This window comes from Tinamus guttatus, unplaced genomic scaffold (assembly GCF_059628265.1).
Source record: "Tinamus guttatus ecotype Peru unplaced genomic scaffold, ASM5962826v1 Tinamus_guttatus_pri_ptg000155l, whole genome shotgun sequence".
Lineage (NCBI taxonomy): Eukaryota > Metazoa > Chordata > Aves > Tinamiformes > Tinamidae > Tinamus > Tinamus guttatus.
In genome coordinates, this window is record NW_028288689.1 from 6,330,906 (window position 1) to 6,352,391 (window position 21,486).

Consider the following 21,486-nt stretch of genomic DNA (forward strand, 5'->3'; position numbering starts at 1 on the left):
TGAGAATTAAAAAAATGCTGGAGTTCAAAGCTGGCAACCGTTCTTCCACTGCCATCCTCTGCCATGTCAGCTCTGGCAGACAAGGGCAAGAATCACATTTCCATAGAAACCCCATAAATTCTTTTCCCTTTATGTTTTGTGCTCCTGTAGACCCAGTGAAGACTGAAACAGGAGCTGCAAACACGACTCTTGGAGCAGGAACATGATGGAGATGAGGGCTGTCCTGCCCCGTGACAAAGGGTTTCTGTCATGTAGCACTGAATCACAGAAATGGGACTCAGAAACACCATTTTCTTGAGCATACAAGCATCTCACCTCTAAATGCAGAGAAAGGGGGCAGTTTTGAAGCTGAATTTGAGCAGTTCCAGACTTTCAACCAGGGTTTTCTACTTTCCATGCAATTTTCTTATTTCTTGCTTTGGATGCGAGCTAAACAAAGGCTACCCAGAGCATGGATGGGCATATAACCATATATGCTGCAACCGACCACTCATGCTGAGGAGCAGAGGAAGCAATTTCCAGTGAACTCACTCTGCCCAGGATTTGGAGCCCACTGCTCTAAGCAGAGAACGATGCAGATGCTCCCCCACAAGTTTTAAAAGCACTGATGTATTCTCAACTTCATCAAATGTGTCGGACGGTCTATAGCAAATACTGTGACCTGCCTTCTGCCTAAGATAAAGCCTTATTCAGTGAGATGTAAGTACATCCAGTTTTGGATTAGATCTATAGGTGATATAAGAGGTCTTTTGCTTCTGAAGGTGTTTTTTTTTTTCCTTTTTGTACTTGCAGTAGGCATCTAATCACTGTTTCTCCCTTTATTTCACAAATTGCTTTGATTTTAAGGAAAAAAAGAAGCAATTCACCTTGGACTGGACTTCTGTGACCAAAAAGAATAGGCAAAGAGGATCTTCCTCTTACTACAATAGCCAATGTCTAAGTAAAGTGTAATTTTCTCTACCCGGTCTGTGCTTGTAAGCATGGAAGACTATGAGTAGGATGTGTGTTTGTGGCTGGGGAGGTATGCGAGTTATGTTCTGTGGGGATGGAACATGCTTGGTGCTGAAAGCTGTGGGATGGAAGAATGAATGCAGTTGTATTGGGAGAAGGAGGAATGCTTGCAGTATTTGGTGTCCTCAAATGTGGATTAGCTTGGACAGGGATGTAAGGTGGGAAAGACATATCCTGAACACCTGTTTCTACATCTGTCTTTTTTTCCTTCAGCTTGGAGACAGCGAGCCTTGCTTCACACTCTCTGTCCTCATGCTGCACTCAGGTCCTTTCCAAGCAAAAATAAGTTTCTCCTTTCATGAAGGCCAGTTGTGCTTCTAAGTGGGGAGAGCCCAGGCTGGGCAGTGGGGTCTGTGTGCAAGGGGTATTGCTGGAGGAGGCTCTGCACAGGTTTCCCTAAGGAGGGAATGGGCAACTGGAAGTGCAGGAGCATGGAGCTGGGGACCTGCTGCAGCGGTGAGTGCACCTCGTAGCTGGAAACCTCCTTCACGCGTGGTGATGCCTGTTGCTCTTCTCATGTGACTCAAGTGGCCACTGAAGTCCGTGAGAACTTGCTCAAGTCAAGGGATTTGGAATAGACTCCTCAGGAGGTGAGACTTGACACTCCTCACTTTTGTAAACCAAGGGAAATTCAATGGATTTATCAAGAAGGCATGCCTAAAAATCTCTCCAGAAGCAATGGAGACCCATGCACTTCTACTGACCTCTAATAAATACATGTTTCCTGGGATAAATTTACTTACATAAGTGCCCACAAACTGTCCTGAAAAGTTATCCCTTGATATGTGATGGCAAGGGATGCAGCAAAGGTAAAGTCACTAAAGGAGAAAGAAATAAAAACAGATTCTAAAGAAAACATATTATTTAAAACTAGAAATACACTGAAGGGATAGAAAATAATTTATGTAAGTAGTGTAACAGAATATTGCTTGGCAAAGCTGTCAGGCTGTGGATGGACAGAGACTTAGGGCTTCAAGCTAGTTTGGTTTGGCTGTTGGTAATTAGGGACTTAAAAGGAAATTTGAAAATGTAGTAGGAATAATTTCAACTAGGAAACACTAAAATTCCATAGACCTATAGCCACATACCTGACCTGTGTTCAAAGGGAACCTCCAAATCAGCCTTCCGCAGAGCTTCTTGGCTTGATGAAGTCACACTCCACTTCGGAAATTACATTTTTACAGGATGGCTACCACCCTCCAACGCTATGCTGGGTGTCTGGTTGCCAGTACTTACTGATGGATCTCAGAAACGTTAACACTGCAGCCTCTGAGACAAACCCCCTGGTGAAAAGCACCATGTTCTCCTGGAGGAGCTCTACAAAGAAGACAAGATCTCGGTTCTTAAGGTATCTCCCCAAATAACTGAACGCAGAAAACAGCCCAGTACCTAGGGACTCTGTTTTGGAAAGATGAAGAGTTTTCTTCTTTCTGTTAGGATCTGAATCTGAGATTCAGAGGGTGCAAGTAAGACGTGCAGGCCTGCTGACCAGCTTCCACGGTGAGTGCTTAGTTCTTAAATTTTATCTCAATAAAAAGGTTTGACAAAAATCAAACTTCCTTCCTGCAGCCAGCTCCTTTGAATGCAGTGGATGCATATGAAGAAAAACAGCTATTTCAGACATCAGGCCCAAAATGCATTCTGCTCTACATTTAAGAAACCATTGTGAAAATGAGACGGGCCAACATCAGTTTTGGTGTGTGATGCTTGAATCAATCTAGAACCTTCTGAATTGATCTAGCACCTTGCAGAGATCTGGGAACTGAGGAAATGAAAAGTAAAACCATGTAAGTGATCAAAAGTAGCTCAAATCAGAAAAACAAAAGAAAACAAACAAACAAACAAACCTACCAGCTCCTTTGTTTAGAGAAATTTGGTCAGGTCATATTCTGTGGTGGCTCTGGACCAGGGCTCGATGTTCTGTCATGCCTCAGAGGTCTAATTTGAACTCACTCTTTGATCTCCTTGCAGGGTTTTAAGTAAAGGAGCCATAGAGACCATCAGAATCAGGCCTTAAGAGCTGAAAGCCAGATTTGGATCTGGACTCTGTGGGTTTGGCTCATTTCTAGGCATAAGTGAAAATGCGTTTGGTGGTCTGATTCAAGTCTCCAGCAAACAGGTGAGTTGGCTTTGTTCAAAACCACCGCATAATTCTGCATGATTGGCACCTTTCACTTAAGAGACGCCTGAGCTGCATTAGCCAGCAATGAATTAAACTGGCAAAGGCTTGGAGGAGATTTCTACAGCCGTGGTTCTGTCCAAGGCTTATATTCTCTCATTTTCACTACCCAAATCCGCACTGGAATAAAATGCAACAGAATCCACTACCTACCCAGCATCTGATAGCAAGAAGAATGCTGTTCTTCTTAAAACAAACAACAAAAAAAACCCTCTTAATGTGATAATCTTACAATAACCAATTATTTGAGTGAACAAATGACACCAAGAAAAGAAGTATCCTGGAGTCAGAGGCATGAACTTTAGCTGGTAGGTCAATGGTAACAAATCTTGTTTGAACAAGCCTGACAAAGATCTGCTGAGCAATATCCATTGGGGCCAACAGTGCTTGGCTGTCTGCATTGTGGTGGGGAGATAGACTTGGATAACAGTGTCACTCACTCCTTTGCTGACACCAGCCAAGCATAATGAAGCCTGGCCAAAGCCTTCTTCAGCATGATGGCAACAGGGAAATGCTGAAAAGACCTAAAAATGGTTGATACGGATGAATTAGAATGAAATGGTTGCAGCAATAATGGTATGAGACAGCGTGTCCAGTGTGGAAGCCAACACCACCCCGTTCCAAGCCCTCCTTCCTCCCGAACAGCCTACATGCTGCATTTTCATGTATGCTGCAAAAAATTACGCAAGTGCATCCAGCCCACAGTAGTGTCAAGGGATGTCTACACCGCAACCTACGGCGTAATGCAGACGTATCTGGGTTGGCTGCAAATGAGCTTATTTGGAGTAACTGTAGCCGTACAAGTCTCAGCGCTGTCTGCTTGATCTGGCTGCGCTAGCAGGGACAGGCACAGTGTGAAGTGCTCCACAGCTGCAGGTGGCCCACGCTCGTACCCAGCTTACCGCTTCCAAGCTGGCTGGGATGCCTCCAGAAGGCAGTCTTCTGCACACGTATTTCCCAATCACTGGACTTACTCCCTGAATCTTATCCTGATGAAAGACTTGGGGATTTGTGGCACTTAAGCCACAGTCCATCTTGGAATCCTCTAGTAATGAAGAATGGGATCCCAACTGGACCTGATGGGATTATTTAAATCAACTGACTCAGTCAGGTTCACTTCCTACCAGCATTTTTTTCTGTCAGCAATTAACACCTCTCTTAAATTAATATATGGATAGTGCTTTACTGATAATTTCTGCAAAGAACTATTGGTCTAATCTACCATCAAGCACGGTGATGGTGAAGGAGATGGCACCCGGAGAATCTACTATTTAACCTCCAGAATGGCTGAGTGGAACATCCTGCTTCCAGCTGGATGCCTGTAACTGTTACAGCTGGGATTCCTACACTCTCCACATTTGCTTCACTTTACTGTTGTTTTTATTAATTCTAATAATAGCATTAGTATTGCTATTATTGATTTAAGCACTGCCCCAAGATCTTGTGAGGTGGAAATGCAGAAACAAACAGGCTCAGCACTGAGCAGCCTGGGGAAGACCTGCACCAGGTCAGCTCTCGGGAAATCCTTGCTTCTAATAAATTCAAATGTTAGCTGAAAATGAAGACAAAGGGGAGAAGACAAAATCAGACCACTTTTTCTAGTTTTCTTTCAAGGGATAGTTTTGCCCGGCTCTCATCCTAAAACGGAGAATAAGAGTTTCACTAGATAGATACATCCAGTAAATTCCAATCCTAGAAAATAAGCTCTGAAGAGGTTTTTTCCAGTGCATAAATCCTGCCTTGAGTTCTTCAGGAGCAAGTGCTATCTTCATTGTTTCACAAAGCTGACCTAGAGCATACGGAGCACTTGGCAGCCCGAGCGAGAGCCAGGGCACAGCTCAGGATGTGCCAAAGGGACAGCCCAGGGGACACCCCGAGGGGACACCCTGCCTTGCCTTGCTTGTTACGGTCTTTGTGCTTCTCCTGTGCTGCAGTACATTCAATTCCCCAAATTGCTCAGGCCACTTGGTAATGCCTAAGGCACCTCCCTCGTTCCAATACTGACACTCACAGGCATCTTTCTGACAGATTTTAAGACAGAGATCAGATCACCAGATCTTTGCTTCCCCTTTTCAGACAGAGATCAGATCACCAGATCAACTTAAGATTTCTGGGACTTCAGTTTATCACATTTTATTCTTCCTTATGACCTACTAACGACCAAGCTGTGTTAAGGCAACAAATCATGTTGGATTTGCCTTAGGTTGTAAGGTCAGCCTTAAGTAAGGGCAGTCCAGCCCTAATAAGGTTCGTGTTGAAATGGGAAGCTTAGAAGCATATGAAGAATACCTGGTTCACCCATATACTACTGGGTATATTTTAAACCAGTTAAGAACATCACTTTCTCTGTCATGAGAAAAAACAACCTCTCCAAAAAGCAGCATCTCTTTTTTTCTTCTCTTTTTCTTTTTTGCAAGCAAACTCAGTAAATGCAAGAGCATAAATAATCTCAGCCCAGCACAAGGAGACAGGATGGCCAAGGAAGACTTCCAAAAGTAACCAGGAAGAGGAGAGGCAAAGTTATACTGTGCAGCACAGCTCAGAGATGGCAACAAATTAGTGCAGATTAACACACTTTCAGGTTGCTAAGTGTTGGCTTGGCACAAAAATGATCCAAGAAACAAATCTTAACATGATAGGCACATGCAATATACCGAGACGCCAAGAAACAGACTGATATTTCCCGTTTGAAACATCGTCTCATGACTGCTTCCAGTCTTTCTTGCTCACCAATGCATCTTAGCTCTTAAATTCATCCAATCTCGGGCATACAGCATGGGTAACGTTCCAGCGAGTAGCCGTTTATTTTATAAGGGGATTTAAATACTGTAAAATGGAATAAAATACAGGTGTTTGCATTACAGACAAGTGAACCTTGTGAAAGCTGTGCAAAGACGTGACTTCCAGATTAAAACAGCTTTGCTGATGCCGCAGTGAGAGGAGGTGGATTTGGGGATCAGTTAGTACAGCCCCTTTCTGTGGATTACAAGGCTCCTGATCCGAATCTCCGCTACCTCTGCATGCCAGGGAAACACGTACAGTAGGAAAGACGACGGCCATTTTCGCATCTGCACAATTTTGTTAACTATGAAATCTGACTGAAGAGGAAAGAAATAGAGCTGCCTCTTGGAAAGCTTCGCCCATGATCAAACCCAAACCTTCTGGCCCGCCCAGGATTAGCCTCCTCAAGAAGCCCGATGATACGGAAGAGCTTACAATAAGGTAAAAAGATAAGAGAAGTCTACGGCTGTCAGTGCTTTTATCCCCCATTTACACTAGTAAAGGTGAACACACACTCAAGGTAATACTAGTTAATTATTAAATATATAATCAGTGTAACCATGCCCTCTAGAGGACTAAGTTTACCTTCATAGAGTCAAAAAAAGTCCCTAGGTCTGAACACTCACAAAACATGGGCAAAGGCACCTGGGATGTTTGTATTTTCCTTCTACATGTGAATCTAGAAGCGAATCCAACTTTCCTCATTGGCACTATACCCTATGGCGGTTGAATGAAACCTCCCTAATGGCAGTGGTAGGTGGCTTCTCAGCTTTGGATCCATCTGGCGCTTCTACCAAACAAGTATTTCAGCTAATGCTCCACCAAATACTGACTTAGGAGTCACTGACCTCTGAGGTCTTACCAAAAAAGTGCAGATCACTTCCGCAGACGTTTGACAGCTTTGTAAAGCCTGACCTGAGTCAAAATGTTGAGTATTAAAAAAAAAAAAAAACGGTGTTCGTTTTCTTACCTCGTGCTTTCCACATCTTCCTTCCTATTCTTATTTCTGCATTCACTGGCAGTTTCCCCGGTTTTGCTTGGTCAGTGTGGTTTACATTCCTGGTTGGCCGGAGTTGAAAAAATGAGACGAAACTCAAGCTACGTGCAGTTTGTTTGCCATGGCCCTGATTGCATGAGTTTTGCAGGCTGGAGCCGGGCAGCAACCTCGCTACTTTCCCAGTTTCAGTGGGAAACTCTGTGCGGGCTGCAAAAGTGTCCCAAGACCGAGCAGCAACGCGGCCGTAGCCTGCGCTAAGCCCTGGACATCTGGGGCCTGACCTGGCCAACTCTGAACTAGCTTGGCTTTGCCTACACCATGGGGAAGTTGCAAGTCCAGCGAGGAACTGCTCTCAATATAGCTCATGAGAACATCTCGCACGGGAACATTTTTGGCATGGAAGGTCCACGTTCTGGAAGCGGGGACCCCGAGCTGCAAGAGCACGAGCCACAAATCACAAGCCGCAAGGGCAGCTGACTTTGAAAAACAGTATCTGGAAAACAACGGGAGAAGGCTCAAGGATACGAGCTCAGCGCGAGGAAGAAAAAGGAGCTTTTCCCTCATCTCTTCAGTAGATTCTGGCTCGCTCCTTTGCAATTCCTCCACACTCGCTTGGGTAGGGAGGGCTGGGGCGGCAGCTCCTCTAGGATTCTTTAGGGAAAAGCAGACAAAAGACCTCATTCCTTTTCACTGGGGAATATCCTTTTCCTAGCACCTTGGTTTGTGTCTCAAAGTAGACTGTTCTCTCCAAAGCTCAAGTGACAGAGATTCACACACAGAGCACGAGTATATCTTAGTAGTTCTGCTGAGGAAACTGCAAGCAGCTTGGACTTGTGATCATCGAAGCCCTCAGCACCAGCCTTGCTTCTCCCTGAAGCTCCTGGGACAAGTGACACCGAAGAGGCCGCAGCCATGAGGCGCCGGGTGTGAAATCCTCACCTCGTTAGCTGCACTGCTGCTCCGGGCTCGCTGCCATCACTCTGATCGAGAAGACAAAACTCAAACCATTCTCACAGCAACTGAAAGATGTGCAATACACTGCAAACTTTCCAAAAATCCCGGATTTTGCTTCCTGAAATGAAAGCATTGCTTGTTGGGAAGGCACAGATCTAGCCCTGATAGAGAGCTCTGCGTGGAGACTCTTCCTTAGGTTTTAATCCATCCTCTGGAAAACCCACTGACTATCCCATCTCAGGATCGTGCCTCCACCATGTGCTGTGCTCACAGCCTACTGGTGATATAATTATTTGGTTAATTAGCAATAAAACACATCTGAGAAAGAGGCAGCCATTTGTATAAAAGTATATTAACAGGAAAATAGGCCACTTCTGTCAAATGAATTACTTGGCACAAATGATATTGAAAATCTGACATTAAGATACCAAATAAATGCAGAACGGTCTAACGAGGTGATTTAAGTATTGAATTATTTTAATCAAAAGTTAAGCTGCAATCTTACGAACCCTTCCCTACCAAAGAGCACAAGCAGTGCTCCATCCGTTATTTTATTTTTTTTGAGAAACGAGTGAATGGAGTACAACTGAGGCAAAAACTGTTCCTCCAGCATTAAATGTCCAGGGGCAGGGATGCACATCATTTTAAGCATTTTGAGTCATCCCACTGATTTCAGCCAGATTACTCATATGCTCGGTGAAAGCACAGCCTGAAGTATCATGTGGGATCGGGCTTTTTATTTCCAAGAAAATGAAGAATAGATTGTTCGCCTTCGGATTTACAGAGGTTCCTTCCAGTAAGGCCGCAGCATGGGCCCATACCTCAACGTTCGAAAACCCCCTGATAAAAACTGCGTGTAGGCTCACTGAAAATGAGTATTTATTTTCCGCCTAGAATCTGTTGAATCTGAATCAAACGAATGGGTGTGTTGAAACGAACGCTGAAAAACAAGAGTGAGTTGCGCAAACTGATAATGCTACCACCAGGAATGAAGAACACACTAGTCCTTTTTATGACAGTGGTTAAGTATTTTTGGAGTTCTGAATGTTACAGTGAATGAAATTCTAGTTCACAGTACGACTACATCAGATCATAAATGAATTTAAAGCTAATTAACAAAATAAGCCTCATGGCAAAAGGGCAAGATGTGGGTTCCCCATTCAAAAAGGTCATTCTTCGGTTTTGCAGTGTCCCTTAAAAGTTAATCTAAAAGAAAACTGAATTAATCTCATGCTCACCACCTTTAAATTGCAGAAATGAAAACCTTTTAGGACTTGCCAATTACTAAGGAAACTTCATAGCTGGATTATTCCCAAATTGCACACCCTTTATTTTAACCACTAAAGGCAAACACATGGTTTTGATGGGTCGTAAAAGAACAGGTTGCTTTTTCAGGACTGAAAGAAGCTATAATTACTTCCCTTGTTCTGTGACTTCCTGATTTACTTAGGTTGTTATGAGTGATACTATTCTGCTCAGGTAATTGGAGCTGCTCCAGCTACGCTGATGACCTGAGGGAATGACCAGCAGCTTTTCAGCCTAGATGACTTGCATCTAATGAGCAGAGTCATGCTTACCCACAAAAAGAGGACACTATAACTGCCCTAAGTGCTTGCTGCAGGCACTTTAAAGGTTTTGTAGTTTAAGCAAATTATGTCTCTGCACGATCTTCAGAAACCCAACTAAGTGAGTTCCAGAAGCAGATGAGATAAATGCATTTTCTTAAGTCAGAAATCTACGAAATCTATGTAGGCCCAGGAAGGCAAGCCTCAGACTTTCGTCTAAAAAAGCACATGCCAAAATAATAGCCAAAGGAGCTACGAAAGAGTTGCTAAAATCAGCTCTTGTCCATAGCAGTGTGATAATGCTTGTACACTGTAAAAAATGGTTGCAATGGGTTATAATCCAGCATGAATTAAAATACTTAAAGAATTTAAGTCCTTTCAGCTGCCCTTACATCACAACCTCGGCAGCAGTCACTGTCCCTCCAGTCCCATGCAACTCATAGGAGGAAAGCCTTTTTCCTCGCTACTCGCAGAAGAGCTAGATTTCATTTTAAGACACGTTTGCAACTCATTCTTTATTAATCCCATTGTTTTTCTTTAGTGTAATTTTATTTCTCTTTGAATTTACACCACAGAATTAACTGCTGGTCCTCAATTTAATAGTCTCAGCAGTTTTTCCCCCCTGCTGACCAAAAAGGAGGTTTTAAGTGAGGAATAATAGGCAGAACAATGAGTTTGCTTACCACAATCCGCAAGTATCTCCTATGTGGATAAGCAACAGCTACTCTGAATTAAAACCTCCAATTAGCATGCAAATCCGGCATCATGAATCCTGAACAGCTCATCCCATCTGGAGGGTCCAGTGGACCTGTCCACATGCTCAATCTTGCAGGGCATGTGGGCACCTAAAGAAGTTATTGTAAGATAAATACAATTTACAGAATGGTGTAAACTGGGTTTATGGCAACTCATAACTGCCTGTTTCTCTATGAACAAAAGTTGATGCATATTTACCCCAAGATAAGAGCAGGCATGGGGCAAATAATGAAGAATAGTGAGATGCTGATGTTTAGCACCAGAGCAAACCTCACAGCAATTCAGCTGAAGCCACAGATTCAGAGTCTCTCATAGAAAATAATGAATAAAGATGCAAATGTGCAAAGACAGTCCAAAACTTAGGTCTCTAAGGCAATCTGCACCTATGAACTGATGTTAAAACATACAGCAGGAAAGAAGTTGGCTAGAGGACCTCTTAAAAGTGGCTAGAATATAATAACATTTAAACTACCCAAACCATATTGCACCTTAGCTTTACGAGCCGATTCAAGAGACACCTTGTCCCTAAAACCAAGTCTGCAGACAATGCATTTACAGCTAAGATCCCCCGGCACCTGCAGCACCAACCATCATCTAACACACGGTATCCGGATGTCCTGGACAGCTGGAAAAGCCATAGAGACCACAGGATCCAACAGAAGGCACCACGGAGGGCACTCCGCACAGAGGCAAGGGCAAGTCCATCCGTGGGACAGCTCACTCCCATCTTTTCTTTGCTGAAAGTCAGCTGAAAATCTTTTCAGACTGTTAAAACAACCGACCATTTATTTAAAGACCCTTAACAGTTCAAGCCGTCCTCCTAAAGTATGACCAAATTACATTTCCTGTGGTTGGTATACGAAGTAGACACTATAACAGCAATATACAGAATTTTACCAGGACCCCAGATCAAAATTTGCCATAATTTATAATTTAGGAGCTGCTGGAGTCTTTGTTAAGCTAATCAACCTAAAAACATCATTGGCAAGGGCTTGGAGATGGTCTGTAGAACACATTATTTAAATTCATCATGGATGCTGAAATAGGAGAATCAAAGCTACTACTGATGACATGGAAATAACATTCATGGAAGAGAGAAGTTATAGAAAACATGAGCAAAAGCTGGAAATCTGAAATTGAGCTTGGGAGAAAGCAAGTGTCCCAGAACACAAGAGTTTGAATGAGAAGGGAAGTCCAGAAATGTGGTAATGCAGGAAGAGATAAGTAATAGTTTGTAATACTGTACATCAGTAAAAAAGGAAAAAAAATCCCATCTATTGGACAGATTTCCTTCCCACATGAAGCCAAAGGCCTGCCCAGGTCCCCTGCCCACTTGGGACTCCGGGCTCTGCGATGGATAACGCAGCTCCCTGCGCGCCCGCGTGCCCCGACCAGCGGAGATGAGAATATACAACCACGAGCTTCCTTCACACAACCCGTCCCTTCAAAAGCTGGGATCTCCACCAGCTCCCACTGCCTGGGAGCCTTCTCCCAGCCCCTCCTCAGCAACCCCCAGCCTGCCCAAGGATGGGGGACATGGGCCAAGACTGGTCTTCAGGACGGAGAGGGTGACAGCGGAGCTGGACGTCACAGTGTCCCCTCATTCAGTTATCAGAGAAGTAACAGCTGGATTTATAAACTCACATTGCCATTTGTCTCCGAAAGTACTAAAAAAACGTAGTAGCTAAAGAGTTACATGGGATCTTTGTTGCTTTCAAAGGCAAAACCCATAAGGAAGCTGTGACCAGCTTTGACAGCCATGCTCAGACGCATGTCACCAGTCACAACCGAAGCAGCTGGAGCCCTCCAAGATAGCCCAGATTTTTGGACTGGAGCTCCAAGACAGCTCCAAAAAGAAGGTTGTGACCTGTTCTTGAGTGAAGGAACAGCTTTTCTCCGCTTCCCTGCCCACCTTCCTTTCAAGATCATCTGCCATGCCCACAAACCAGAGTATGGAAGAAGACTATTATCGGCTTTGTTTACTTTTCCTCCGATATGTTTGCTGAAAACCAGATCTGTCATAAAAACAAGCAACCACAAATACAAGTAAAACAAAACAGTTTTAAGTCTTGATTTTCCAGATGCGGGTTTCTGAGGTCCCACTTGGGTTATTATTATTATTATTACTGCCATAATCGGATTCCCAGTCATGGAGCAGAACCAGCAGACGCACACGAGTGCAAGAAGGGAGATGAGAGGTGAGTACAGAGAGCCGGGCTGCGGGCTTTGCTGGGCTCGGTTCTTCCAGAGCATCTCCCCTGGGGAGACTCAGCCTCACTAAAAACCAGGCCCTCAGGGACCCCAGTTGTCACCCGAAGGCCCCGGTATTTGGGACAGGGAGAGCTCCCTGTCCTCGGCTCGGAGACGAGGGCTAGCTGCTCACTTTGGAGCCAACCTCAACCTTTCCCAAACGCACGCGGGAAGGCTCGGACCCATCTCTATTTGTGTTGGGTAGGGGAGCGCGCCGGGACGCTATCTGCCGTGGAACTTTCCATGAGCAACAGCCCCGGAGACAAGGAGCTCCCGCTCTGACCTTTACAGAACTCTTAAAAACCTTCACAAAATCAACTCAAAAGACAAGAATCCACCGCCCTCTTTGGTTTTGTTAATTTAATTGATACGGACATAAAATATTTTGTGCCGCTTTAATAATAGTTTGGTTTTCTGCTATTTAAAAATGAAAAAAAAAAAAAGGAAGAAAAAAAGAGAGCCCATTTCTCCGAACGTATTTTTAGCAAAAATATTTTGCTTGAACTTTTTTCCTTTGCCTTCAAAGGCTGCTGCGCAGTTCTGGGGTGCTAAATACTAAACTCACATTCTACCACTCCATCTCCTCCCATTTGGATGGTAATCACAGGCTCCCGGTGCCAAACTCTGGAAGATATTTTTTCCAGCAGCAGCATCTGGCTTCTTGGCAGCCGGCGCGCGCAGTTGTGTTGGCAGCGCGGGGAGCTGCTCGAGCCTGTCATGTGTTTAGGCTGCTGTAGAGCTGTCTGAGCTGCCTGCTCGCCTTAGACACTGCGTTCTCCCGACTTCCATGGCCTTCTGATAAATCCACACTTTGGGTTGGGGGCCCGCAAACGCCGCAGCTCCTCAGGGGTTATATACAGTTTCTGCCGGGGTGAAGGATGGCACGGGCTTGTGGAGCGCTTCTCGTGCCGCCAGACCCTGCTAATGCTGATTTGTGGATGCTCCGGAGGGAGCATTTTGCACGCGGCCGAAACGCGGGAGCCGTGCGGCTCGCGGGAGACCCTCGCTCCCCTCGCCGGTCCCATGCCAGAACACTCTGACTAACGCTCACGGTGAGCGGCCTGCGCTGCAGCCCGCAGCGTGACTCACCCGGCTGCGCGGAGAAGCCCCTTCCTGCCTCCCGGGTCCCCTCATGGCGGGGACGGCAGAGCTGCGGGATCTGCTGCTCCGGATCCGAGGGAATGACACCGAGCAGCCCTTCCCACAGCGCCCGGCTGCGTGGCGACAGAAGGGAAGAAGGGATTTATGGACTGCAATGTGAATACATCGTCCCTAGGTCTGGAGGCAGATGCATAGAAAAACCTCCCGAAAACTCTGCTTAGTTACATATTACCCTAGTTCAGCTCAGGGAATTTCCTTCTCCGCTTCATGCCCTGGAAAACCCTCCGGGGTGGCTGGTCCAGCTCTCCTGGCTGCAGATCAGCGCGAGGTTTCACCTGCCTGTTCCCACTGAGGAGAATCACTCCTGCAGGAATGTATCTTTGCACATGCATTTTTCTTTCAGCAGTTCCACATGGACTCAAATCCTTCCCCAACAGACTGCAGCAATTCCCAAGGCCGCTATTTTATGGAGACAGTACATTGTAACCCTCACTCCAAGGGATTACTTGCTGTCCTTGCTGAGCTTGAGCATTACAGATGTCTTTTGGGTATGGCAAGGTAAGACCCTCGCAGAGCCAGGCAGGAAGGAGAATTTGCCAACAACTCCATGACCAGAAGGTCACTATAGACTGCAGAGCGGGGAGTGAGGATGTCAGGGCAGAACTTCTCATTTCCCGAACGCTGTAGCCCACCCAGGGGCATAAACCGACGAGCCACATTTTACATAAATGGGCGATAACGATAATCCGGTTGTTACGCCAGCTCTCGAGCAAGGCTACGCCAGAGGATGGCCAAGCAGCTCGGAGCACCCACGGTTCTGCGGTGCAACGTGTGTGCCGTGCGGAGGGGTAGGGGCACGACGCAAGGCTGTTCGGCAGCGCAGCACGCGGCTGAAACGCAGCTGGGAGCTGTAATTTAGACATTTCACTGCAATATCACTATTTGTCCAAGATATCTAAGCTAACCGCTTGCAATCTTAAGAAAAATATTCACGAGTCCTTAATGTAACTAAGAGAAACTTGGCTTTAAGGGGAAAGCCGCATTCCTGAGAGCCAAGGGTGCCTCTGAAACGCTCCCAGCTAAGGACTGCTTTGGAAAAGGTACTGCAGAGTCTTCAGGGGCACCTCTCACACCTGCACCTTCCAGCTGCCCGCGGACTAAGGCCCGGAGTCACGGGCTACCCAAGCATACCCAAAAGCTCTTTCCTGCGCGTGGTGAGCAGGACATCTGCTTGCTGGGGATTTGTGCTCCCCTCGTCTCTACAAATCTCAGTCAAGGCCCTTTCAGGAACTTGCTGGCAGCAGAAGAACGGACCCAACTGTGTGTGGGGACAACGCTCAGAGAGTCAACGGCCACTCTAGGGCTGCTGGCATCAGAGGTGACCAAAGACTTCTGGAAATCAAGACATCTCCCATGCCTGTATAAAACTAAATCCCTATCCAGCTCCTAAATTGACCTTAGCACCCAAGGACCATTGCTAGGGCACTACCCGGTCAGAGACCAGCATAGGAGAATCTCTGCTTTCGTGCTCCGTGCAAGAAACACCGTGACCCAGGGCAGGAAATGAGTATCAATCACAAAACCGTTCTCAAAAATCTAAACAGAACCATTCTACTCCACCCTCAAAAACTTATTTCTATACAGAGACAATAAAAAGCCAGTTGTGGTTTGACAAAGTGTTGAGGAAGAAAAGAAAACCAAAGTTTGGAAGCAACCCGTGTTGTTTATTTATTAAATCTGAACTGGGAACTAATTTTGCTTCCCTGACTTTCCTATTCCCTTCTGCAGTTTTGGCACCATCGTGGGATTTGTGTGACTATCTCGAAGATCAAACTCAAACAAAATTGAGGAACAAGTTTCTTCTTGTTTATTCCCTAATTTAATTCACCGCCCCCAATTTCTTCATCACTGAGACATCACGTTACAATCCTGAACGTTTCAGAAGTGCATCTGAAGGAGAATCCTGACTCACACTTGCTTCCAGGCAGTTTTGCTAACATATGCTAACAAAGAGATCCGATCAGGTTTCAAGCTTTCTTGGTTCTTTTTCTAAGATGAACATACATGCCAGACACTTGGGGATCCGCTCATCACTAATAAACAGTCATTTTATCACTGCAAAACCTCATTCGGCTGCTTATTTTCAATTCATATCAGAAATACCGCATTAATAAACTCAGTTCACATTTTTCTTTGGAATTCAGAAGAGCTACCCGAGGGATGATTTTGGAGCAATATGTTTAATTTGTTGTTTTGTGGGACAGAGAATCGCTTCTTTCGCACATATGTGATGTTTGCTTGTGTTTATGTATATTGCAAAGAAGAATATAAGTAATTTAAAGAGACAGCTTAGGGAACATAAGGAACAACATTAACACTTTAGAGAAACTAAGCTCCTTTAAGCCTCAACACAAATATTTTGAAGCTCTTCCCCATCTCAATGTATTTCCATAAATTCCAGAAATATTTAATCAGATATTTAGAACTTCCAGCATTAACCAGAATGTTGCCACGGGAAAGCTGGACTTCCAGCAGCAAGACTTCTGTCTTGTTAAGGCGGGTTTGCTTGTTGTTCTAAGGTGCTATTCCCCAGAATTTTATTATGGAAGGCATAGGGAAGTAATGGTTCACTCCTTCCTACCCAGTGAGTCCTTGGGGACAGCCGCTCTTATCGGTGGCCTTGTCCTCACCACACTCCCCCCTCAGCTGGCTCTGACATAGGCCTCATTAACCCACAGGTTCTGTATTCTCCTTGTAAACTGAGATGCCAGAAATGATTAGCAGATCTTTGCTTCCGTAAGTACTCACTGGAAATAAGTCTTTCTGGATCCTTCTAAAAACCTCGTCATCTTGTAAGCGGACCTGAACGTCCTGACAATGCAGCTTTCCAGGTGCATGGTCAGAAAGGGCTCAGTAAATAAATTGAGCATGAATGTAGAGCAGACCAGGCAATGTAATGATCTCCTTCCTTCCTTCTGGAGTGCAATCAGGTGCTGTTACAGCTTTGCTATGGAAACTTACTGAGATAGAAAATAGCCCATGACTGATGATGAGACACCAAGTGAAAAGGGTCCTGGAAAAGTAGAAGGGCACAGTGTGCTCTGAAACAGACACACAGAGCCCTTTGGAAATGTCATCACCATCATCACACACATGTTTTATACCGCAGCTTTCATGTGATGATCCCTGAGTGGATTAGATCCTTCCGTGGTATAAATCAATACAGCTTCACGGAATTCCTACTGATCCACCTCAGGGACAGGCCCCAATCCATTTTTCTTTTCTCTTTTCCACCATTCCTCATTCTTGGCTCTGCCGTCTCTCCAGAGTTATCCAAGACTGTCACCACATCCCAGAACATTTCCCTAGCTGAACGTCTGCCCCAAGCCCTGGCACGGCTACGGCGGTCACGGCAGCGGAGCGCAGGGAGGCTGCAGGAGCCCCGTGCTGCCCCTCTCCCAGGATCATCAGCACGTTACACCTCCAGAAAGAGCGAGGGAGAAACATTTTGCTCCCAGTTTTGTTAGAAATCCCACCTATGCAAGGAATGCAGAGGAAAACAACGCATATAAGCTGATGCATGTCATAAAACTAGTACACACATCAGAGTTAATACTGGAGAATGACTGTTTCTAATGTCCTGGAGTTCCATGATGGCCTTCGATTTCTCATGACAATCCAACGCATCAAGGTCATGCCTGAAACAACTCCGCACACCTCAGTCAAACCACGGTCATGATCTCTGCAAGTTCAACTGCAAAGAAGATCACACTCGATTATAAGAACACACGAAAGGGAGGATCTTTTCATACCATTTTGAACACACCAGTTTTCTCTGCTCACCTCTACTTTCAAAGTCTGCTTTCCTGCCCATGTCAGGAAGCTTTCTCTTATGTTCTCTTTGCTAAGTTACAGCTTTTCCCTCTTCCCTGGCATGTGGTCTGGGATTACATCTTGGACCTTGCGGGTACCAGTGTTCCACGGGGCTTTCCTGGCAGGAAGGCGGTGTGAGATGTGAGCCTTCTCTGTGAGCGCCGCCCTTGCCTCGTTATTTTCTGGCTTCAACAAGGAGCCCCGTTTCAAATTCTTGCATGTCCTGACCTCTCTGCAGTTGTTTCAGCAGCATGAATGTCTCTTTGCAGGCAGTGTGCTTAACCGGAACATGTATCTGATTGGACTTGGCCATGTCTTGCTAATATTAGATATTCACAAACATGCCCATTTGAGCTGGGCTTCAGGAATGCTTTCGAGCAACAAGGCTGGGGTGAGGGCATTCCAGGGCAGGCCATGTGTGAAACCAATTAGTACCTCTCCGCCCCCAGCTCCCACGTCCCGGCATCCCACGGACAGAGTTTGGAGCAGACTTTTCATTAGCTCTGTGGACAGCAAGCTGCCCTGCCATGCAGTTTCAGCCAGACAGTATCAAAACAAGTCTTAAAATAAAGTCTCTGGTCACAGAGAGAGACCTGTGATTGGTAAGAGCTGTCAATTACCAAAAGTTTTGATGTCTCTGGAGCTCGGCATGGCTTGTGACACTCAGGTTCCTCTCCATCCTGAGACAGGAGGCAAGAGACACTTCTCAAAGCCAACCCTAAACTCAGTGTTCCCATCCATCTCACAAGGTTTTCCCCTCTTAACCTGGGCAGCCTGTCCTGAAGCCCTTGGAAATAAACAGCTCCTACAGGCATTCTTCCATAGGGGATTATTTGGAAGCTCAGAGATTCACTTTTTTTTTAAATCAAAGTATTCTTTACCTACTATTTTACAGACTATGATAAGCTATGATAAGATACGAAAGCTGTGATTTCTTCAAGCATGAATCCAACCTCCTTTTGTAATTAATCTGAGGTAAATTATCTGCCAGTTAAAGCTGACACTATCTAACCAAAACAGAGGCAGACTCGGGAGCAGAGCAGCCCATTAGCCCATCATCTCATTAAATGGTCCTCATTAACTCATATAAAGCAACAAGCTTATGCTTGTAAGGCTGGAGAGGCAACAGCACGAGTCACTTGGGTAGAGACACCCAAAGAGGCATCTATGGGCAAAAATATGTGAGTTAGTCTTGACCTGAAGCCGCGGGGAAATTGCCAGTCTGCACGAGTCTGGCTTGCTTCGAAGTGTTGAGTTGTCAGATCAGCGCTGGAGACAGCAAGTGTGATAAAAAAGTGCATATGGCTCCCAGAAGCAGGAGAGTCAAGATAAGGTGTGGGAATGAATTTGCATATGGGTAAAAATTGCTGGATGTCAGCAAATGTCAAAATTACAGCATTTTCATTTGTCTTGGATGCATGGATCTCGTTCTTTAGCATTGGACAACTCCATGGTGTTCAGTGCTATTATGGAAGCCTGACTCAGTGATTAACGGACTTTGCTCACAGGCCAGAGAATGAAAGCCAAAATGGGAAGGAATTTGGAGCAGCCGGTTTTCATGGGATACGCGGATATGCTGCAGTTGTAGCTGTACATCTGGGTGACATGGACAAGTGATGACCAATGGAGGGTAGCTGTGCTTCCAGCTCCTCGGGGTTTGCTCTGGCCTCTCCTGATGTCACGAGAAGAACCAGGTTCTGTGGTCACCAAGCCCTGACAGACAGAGCCACTTTACACATTCACAAATAGTCTGTCCTCCCAGCAGAAGAAACACTGACCTATGAAATCTTTACAGCCTTTAGTTACTTCCCACTGTTTCCAGCATTCTGCCCAACTGACAATTGCCCAGTCGCAGGTATGTTGTTTTCAATTATTGTTGAAAATTGTTTATTGTTTTCAGTTATTCTCCTGGGGATCTGTATGGGAAGCCCTTAGACAACCCACTGCCTAGACAGCTCTGCTTTGGGTGATTTGGTCTGAGCAACAGCCCGAGCTGACATCAGTCCTGGCACGACGCTGGTGGCTGTATGTGACCGAGAGCTCCTTAAAGCCGTGGCGTGCTGAAATTTGAAGTCTTCAGAACACATGAGAGCGCGGGAGATTTGGTTAGCTGATGATGGATTTGACCCAAGATTACTTGGATAAAACCCAAAAAGCGTTACAAAGTGTTTCTGCAGTTCTACTAATTAAAGCGTGCATTGTTAGTGGCTGCAAACCTTGCTCGGGGCTAGCGGGGAAGGGCTGGCCAGCAGGACCTGCGACGCTCCTCGACAAAGCGCACCGCTTCAGACCTCCTCATGCACCGCTCCCAGCCAGCACTTCATTTTTCTCCACCCACTGCTGTGCGTAGTGCATTTATTCAGCAAGGGGACGACAGCTTGGGGCTTGCCTTTAACACTGCAGAGGAAGATGCAGGGGCTCTTTGCTGATCTATCTCCCAGCTAAACAGGAGGTCTCCAGAGCTCCAAATCACAGACAAGAAAAGCTGGCTGGTACACAGCAGCATACAGCCAGGGACTGGGTGCCTGAGCCGATACTGAGGGGGAGGCAATATTTTCTTAAGTCTTCATCAAGAAGAGGATATTTGGCCAGTAAGTTGAAACACCTATCTGAAAGAGATGTGACCTCTTGAATGAGAGCTCAGGGACAGACTTTCAATTTGGTCAAAATCCTCTCATATTTGCCATCCACTTCTGCCCATGTCCAGACACCAGACCAAAACAAGCAACTCTCCAGGGTGATGCCACAACATCACCCCGAAGAGGTGATGGACCTCCTCGAAAGGACCATAGGACATAGGACAAAAAGGACCATACAGAAAGGGCGAAAGACCTGCAGTTTTTGCAAAAGGATAAGGACATACATGTAGAAATCAAGTTTTCTTTTTTTTTCCCCCCCAAATAATTTAGTTTAAAGTTGGAAAAAAATATTCTCGCAGTAACCTGTTCATAGGCACTGGTTAATTTAGCATTAAATCACATACTCTCCCTGGCACTGGCATAGAAGAAGGTATTTCCTGAACAGCTCGCTTCAAGTTTCATTCATAGGTACTGTCTAAAATTAGATCCACCACTTTCATTCACGTCCAACTCCTCTGCCTAGTGCAATATTTTTTAGAAACAGAAACTCAGTGAAATGTGCTCCATCAGCTGCACTATTCCCTGGGGTTTGCTGAGTGCTTTAAGGAGCACCAAGCTAAGCGCGAGAGCGGGGCTGCCAGCGGAGGGCTCATAAACCTGTGGCTAAATGCAAAGTATCTGCTTTTAGGGATGGTTACAACTGCTCCCTTTGAGTGCGGACAAAGCACATCCTGTGCCACCAGGATAAATAAATAACCAGCAGTGGCCAAGTCACACCTGTGAGCCAGACTCTGCCTGCAGAGCCAGGGGCCATGAGCTTTGCTCAGCGTTGAGGTACGTATCGCAAAGCGGCTTTCCACGCACACACATCACCCAAGCAACCAGCACAACCCTTCACATGGAAAGACCTCACCAACAAAATGTACAGTGGCCTCGAGGTATTTTGGACCTCAGGTCACAGCCTTCATTTCTGAGAATTCTCCTCTTTTGTGTGACCTAGCCCTATATGCACTTTCCTCCCTCCAAATTAGCACAGATCAGTATTTATAACTAATACGTAATAAATATTTACAACTGATATAACTACCAGTTGGTATCCTCTGGTCTGCAAAGCAAAGAAAGGAAGGGCTAGAGGCCGAGTGCTAAAGCAGGGTGCCTCTAACCCAAAATTACCACAGTAATAGCAGCATTTTGAAGATAACAACAGCAAATTTTATCCCTTTCCTGACAGTGCTTTCTTGTGCATGAAAAATCCCCTGCTTAAGACACTTTTGCCCTGGTGCACTGCAACCTAAGTGCATTTAGAGAGAAATACAGCCCGAGGCCCAGATAACGCGAAAGCCTCCGATGAGTGAAGCGAGCAGGAGGGCTCGGCTGCACCCTCAGCATAAATTGCTGGCACGCGAGCAGCAAACAGACATTTTTTGGCAAAACCCCCGA